The sequence below is a fragment of the Poromitra crassiceps genome (assembly GCF_964638095.1).
Source record: "Poromitra crassiceps genome assembly, chromosome: 23".
In the NCBI taxonomy this organism is placed as follows: domain Eukaryota; kingdom Metazoa; phylum Chordata; class Actinopteri; order Beryciformes; family Melamphaidae; genus Poromitra; species Poromitra crassiceps.
Genome location: NC_139639.1, coordinates 22,052,314 through 22,058,654, shown reverse-complemented (window position 1 = coordinate 22,058,654; position 6,341 = coordinate 22,052,314).

Genomic DNA, 6,341 nt, shown 5'->3' with positions numbered 1-6,341 from the left:
GACGGCGTGGCCTTTGCTCGTGTTGAAGGGGCTCGACGTTAAGCTAACCTCATCCTGCTGCCCTAAATGACTTACTTTATATGAAAGAGTGTACATACTCCTTATATATATGCCTCTGGTTTCTAGGATTGCACCTATGCACTAATACCAAAGTAATCACTATTGCTGTAAGATCCTGCGTATCTGAATTGCCTTGCTGCCATACTTGTTAGGATGACATAATAATGTGTGTGACTGAACGTGAGGACGTTCAGGTTTATTTTACGACATCACTCGGACTGTTAGTTTTTACTTTTACTTTTTCTCTTTGGAACAAAATAATCCACACGTTCCCCTTCAGTGGTGAGGGAGACTGTCAGGCAGACTTATGTTTTAAACTGTTATCCTTGACAGGAATAAGCCAAGTAATATAATTCTAAGCGGTACGATAAGGTGTGAGATGTGATTATTTAATTATTATTTTAAAGACCACACTCCCTTTCTGGCACGTATCACTTTTATTTGATTAATAATAAGCCCATCGCACTGTGGCCACTAGGCAGTTTAAAAACACTTATCTTTGCGTTTAATATATTTCTTACTCTTGTCAAACCGGGTTTACACTGTATAGCACTGAGCTGTGCACATTGATATCGCAGTACTGAGGTTTTTGTTAACTTTTACTATTTTAGGAAATTAAAACTTGAATGGTGTCAATGGTGTCATAAAAATGCTATGTATCCATTTTGGGAAAGGAAAGTGCGAGTGCGAGTGAAAATCAGTCTTCTTCGTTAGTCCAGAAACACAGATGATTCTGTCCACAAAAATCTCAACTATAATAAAGCAGAGGGTTCCGCGTGCGTGCTAGAAATGAGCATAGAAATAAGATATTTCTAGTAGAACTAATTGGTAAATCAAGGTTACAGGTTGACTCAACTTGAATAGTATCCCATATGCTTTACTCTAAATCCACTAATTATTGGCAATTATAAGACTGTGCATCACTTTTCTTTGACGCAGTGGATATGGAGTTTTGTACGGAACCCTTCAGTGTTGTGAAGGAGCGATGGTATTCTGATAGATGCTAAACGGGAAGCCATAACGAAGCCGCGGAGCCAATTAAATCCCATTTCCAACAGGAATACCTCCACACAGCAACATTATCAAGTTGCCAAACTGTTACTGTATTACTGTGGTCACATTTCCATGTTTCTCCTTCGTATAGTCACATTATATTTTGCGCAGCGTCTTCAGGAAAAACGTCATGAACCAACGAAACTGATCTGCCGTACTGGTTTTGGGAAACTGATAGAAACCTTGGCCTAATTAATTCAGTAACTCATTAAATGATAAAATAGACTCCAAGAGTGTTTTTGTGACCCACTGCTTGTTTACAAAGATGAATGATGTCAGATTGGTTTATAAAGACCTATCTCCAAAAAACATGTGCAGTATAGTAGGTTTTGGAAAACATCTCTAAAATAATATATACAGAACCCAGTCTATAAATGTTTTATTTTTCTAAAGGCATCTACTCCTTAAAAAAAAAGTATAACTTGTTTTACTTTTGCACTGTCAATCATTTTGTAAGAGTAGGTGTAGACAGTAGAATACTAATACTAGTAGAAATCTTCGTCCTGGCAATGTCAATGGCCCCATGAGTCAATCAAAAGCTGTTGACCCTGAACAGCAGATAAAAAACAAAGCTCATTTCAATTTTCTATAAGTTTTTATTATACATATACTACAGTTTTTGATAAAGACCACTTTATTGACATTTGTAGTGTAAAGAGAAAAAGATGTACAGGGTTTTTGGCTTTTCATACAGTTCTTTTTGACTTATGTCAATGTTGAATAAAAACAAAAGAAAGGATTTTAACCCAGTCAATGACAGGATTGTATGAATGGATTTTGTTCGGTTTCAAATTCATCCATAAAACAAAATACCGTCAAAATGCAAAGTTGATTTTGCGCTCGTCACCATTGCAAGCTTGTATCTGTATGCATGCAGTGTTATAGTTTGGATAGCAACATCTTACAACAGAATATTAATAAAAAAAATGCTACTTTCAATAAAACAAATTGCACCTTTTGGATTATAGGACATATTGCACACCTCAGATATAATGTAAAAAAAAAGGTAACAGGGAGCGAGAGTCAGAAAAATAAATCCTTAATATCTCCTCTTGGTTTTACGCAATTTTATATAAAGAACTGCCAATGGAAGCTTCTCCCCTGAAAGCCGTGTCACACAGTGAAGACACAGTGATGCGTAACACCAACTCAGAGGGCAGAGATGATCACAGTAATTCCGCACTGTTGAATTTTAACCTCCTATTCAATCTTTACCAAACTGCTTAACTCCGCTTCACTAACACCGTCTTGCTACATTAGGTCCTAAACATTTCGAATTGTGTCGTAAAGGAATATAACATTACATAGCTACAGGTATCATTTCACCTTCACTCGAACACGGTTTGTCAATGCTTCGGCTCTTCTGCAGATATTCATGTTGATTGTCTGTCTTGGATGCTGCTGATTGCGGGTGGAGAGATTCTCACTTGTAACCATAAGATTGTTATACTCCAATAAAAACACTCGACAAAACCCGTTCTGTATTTATACCACTTTGTGAGTCGCCTCTTCTGGTGTCATAAATTAAAGGAATGGTTCCCCCAAAATGACAATTCTACTCACCCTCATGCCAAATTAAACAGCCTTCTCCAAAATAACAAGTCAATGGGGACCTGTTAAGAGTTCTAAAAAGAAAAGAGCCAATCGAATCATAATCCATAGAAAGTGTAGTTAAGATTTGCACTAAATTATGGTGTAAATCTAGGTCTTTCTGGATCTGTGAAGAACTGGTCCCCACTGACTTCAGTTGTTTTGGAGAAGGCTGCTACAGTATGGAGTTGTACTGGCAACCTCCCCGTTTATTTGTACAAACTTCATCTGTTTCAACTGGCATGAGGGGGAGGAGATGACAGAATTTACATTTTTTGGGTGAACCATTCCTTGAAAGATGGAGAAATGTAATTCGCTCACAATATGAAGGGTGATTTCTATACACTGAATTTCAGTACATGGGTGAGTTTTTGTACCCCGGCGATGAGTCTAGTCAGGTCCATTTAAAAAACAAAACACATTTTAGATTATTTTTTCTTCTACAGAAACAGGAGAAATACATTCTTGTGGGTTTTTTCAGGTCCATGTCGCTGAGGGAGAGGGAAGTTCAGGGCTTCTCTTTTGAAATAAGCAACTAGACACTTCAACAGCCTGAACTTAATACTTATTTATAGAAATTTTGGGAATGTTGAGGCCTTTGAAGAGAACAAAGTGTCTGTCTGATCTGCAGGGTTCCTACACTGGAAGTCGGTCATTTGAAGTTCTTAAAAAATAAAAGATTTCAAACTGCAGAAAAAGTTTGGTGAAAAAAATCAGTCTAGATGCACACTTAACTACACGCTTTATGTAGTTTTATTTCGTTGAAGCTCGGCTCCCACCTATTGCCATCTCTGCGTGGTACACGCTATCGAATGCTCTTACCTTTTATTACTATAAAAGTGTCCTTTCCAACCATTCATTAGACCGTTGACAAGATGCAGACTGGACCCTTGGAAAATCCGGAGCGATCCTGACGGTCTCAGACCCCCTTCTCACCAAACGCGAGCATAGGCGATAAACTCGCATGTACTCGCACTTGCTGCTGCAGCTTAGTTGGCTACCTTGCTGTATTTCCGTCTTCAATTGGTCTATTTCGGTTTTGGCCCCTCCTCTCGTCTTGTCGCTTGCAATGTCCTGATGCCAGCTATCCCAGCATGCTTTGCAAGCTGGTGAGCGACAAGATGGCAGCGAGGGAAGGAGGGGCATTTCGAAATCGACCAATTGAAGACGGAAATACAGCAAGGCAGCCAACCACGCTGTAGCAGCGGGGCAGGGCTGACTGGGCGAGCACGAGTACATGCGAGTTTATCACGGTCGGTGTGTAGGGCCCGTCATGGTCTCCGAACCAATAGCTGGGGTGAGCCCTCACGCCTGGAATTGGACCGGGAAAACCTCACTCTTATCGGCCACGGGCAGACGTGTGATATTGCTCCAGATAGCGTTAGCATTAGCTGCCTTGCCCGACCACTTTCACTTCAACTGCTCCCCGTCTCGGCATAGCGGACGGGAACCTCGATCGTCGATTCTCCGGTCTGGAGGTTACCTTCGCCTGTGCGGTGAAAGTTGGAGGCGACAAAGCTAAGTGCTCTTTTTTTCACGTGTCGGCGGCTTCTAAGAACAAGCCGGTCCGAGTGTCGTTGTATGCTTGCTAATTGAATTGCTCTCTAAGCTAACCTCACGTAGAGATTAACTCTCCGCTGCTAGCGTCATGTGTTTCATAGCTTAGTCTTGTGTTGGTTACAGGTATTAGTCGGCACCATTCCGTGGATTGTTATAACTCGCTTGCTTCAGTGTACCCACAAGGTGAAAAAGAAGAGGATTTAGCGGTCTCGAAGCTAAGGATAAAATTGGAACGTTACGTTGTCACTACTCGCTAGGTAGAACCGCGTGTTCCCTAGGATGGCCAGGAGGCAGTTCGCCTGGCTCTCTGGCACTTCTGACATCAGATACTGGGCCACCATGTACTGATAAGTTCGGACAACACCGCGACAGTGGCGTACATCAACCGCCAGGGCGGTGTCCGGTCGCTGGCCCTGAACCAGCTGGCTACGGTCATCCACGAGTGGGCCCATTTCCACCTGCTCTCCCTGTCGGTGGCACACATTGGGGGCCACCTCAACCTGGGCGCGGACCTGCTATCGCGGTGCAACCCCCGCAACTCAGAATGGGTTCTCCACCCACAGGTGGTAGAACAGATATGGGCCAAGTTCGGTCGAGCCAGCGTCGATCTCTTCGCGACGCGGCTCGCACACCATTGCCCCCAGTGGTTTTCCATCCTCGCGGACGATCCACCTCTATGCGATCCCCGCAATCGCACTGGCCGTCGCAGGTCTGGTTTGCGGATCTGATCACACTGACGAGAGGTCCTCCGTGGCTGCTGCCGCGTCGGAAGGACCTGCTGTCGCAGGCGGGCGGATACTCCACCCATCCCCACACAAGTGGAAGCTGGCCGCTTGGTCCCTGAACGGGAACGTTTGCTAGCCCAGGGCCTGCCTGCGAACGTGGTGCAGACCATACAGAGTGCTAGAGCCACCTCGACTCGCACTCAGTATGCCTACAAGTGGCGGTCCTTCTCGCGTTGGTGCGCAGAAAGGAACCTGTGGCCAAGACGCGCACCTTGCGTACGTCTAACCAGCTTCTGGTTTTGCCATGGGGCTAGGGCTTTGGGCAAGCCTTTGTCCAAACAGCGTCTATCGCACTGGATAGTGGAGGCCATTAACTTGGCCTATTCTGCCGCTGGAAAGGTTCCACCGGAAGGAATTAGCCCACTCTACTCGAGGCGTGGCTTCTTCCTGGGCGCTATTGCGCGGTGTGACGGTGGAAGATATGTGCGCAGCCGCGTCATGGTCGACTCACCATACCTTCGTGAGGTTTTATAGTCTGGATGTGGGAGGCGTGACGTTCGCTCATGCAGTTCTGTTGGCCTCCGTGAACTAATTGCCTCATTGACTATTCCCCAATCCTTACCGGGTTCCCATGCGCTATGCCGTGACAGCCCAATTTTCGATCGAGAGTCGCAAGGTCGGGCAATGAGGTGCTCCTTTGCAGCAAGGTTGGTTGTTAGGTGACAATAGATGGGAGCCGAGCTTCAACGAAATAAAACTAAGGGGTTGTCCTACAACCCAGGTTTTATGATTGAAGCGAGGCTCCCACCTCAGTTGCCAGTCTGTCTGGTATGTGGCTGAATGCCGGGTGAGTGGGGTTTTCCCGGTCCAATTCCAGGCGCGAGGGCTCAGGGCCCCGCCTCGACCCCAGCTATTGGATCGGAGACCATGAGACCGTCAGGATCGCTCCAGATTTTCCAAGGGTCCAGTCTGCATCCTGTCAACTTTCTAATGAATGGTTGGAAAGGACACTTTTATAGTAATAAAAGGTAAGAGCATTCGATAGTGTGTACCACGCAGAGATGGCAATAGGTGGGAGCCTCGCTTCACTCATAAAACCTGGGTTGTAGGACAACCCCTTAGTTTACAGACTCATGCTCGTGTATTGATATTTGTTGTTGTAAATCATAGTTTTGGAGTGATCTGGCCAAGCTCAGTGATTCTCAACCTTTTGCATAATCAAGGACTGCTAATTTACTACACATTAGAGCCACAGACCCTCATTTGATGACATTTTGTCTGATCCATATCTGAGAATATTTTTTATTGTAGATATGATTTTGTCCAGAATTATCTGTATTGTAGGTAGAGAAA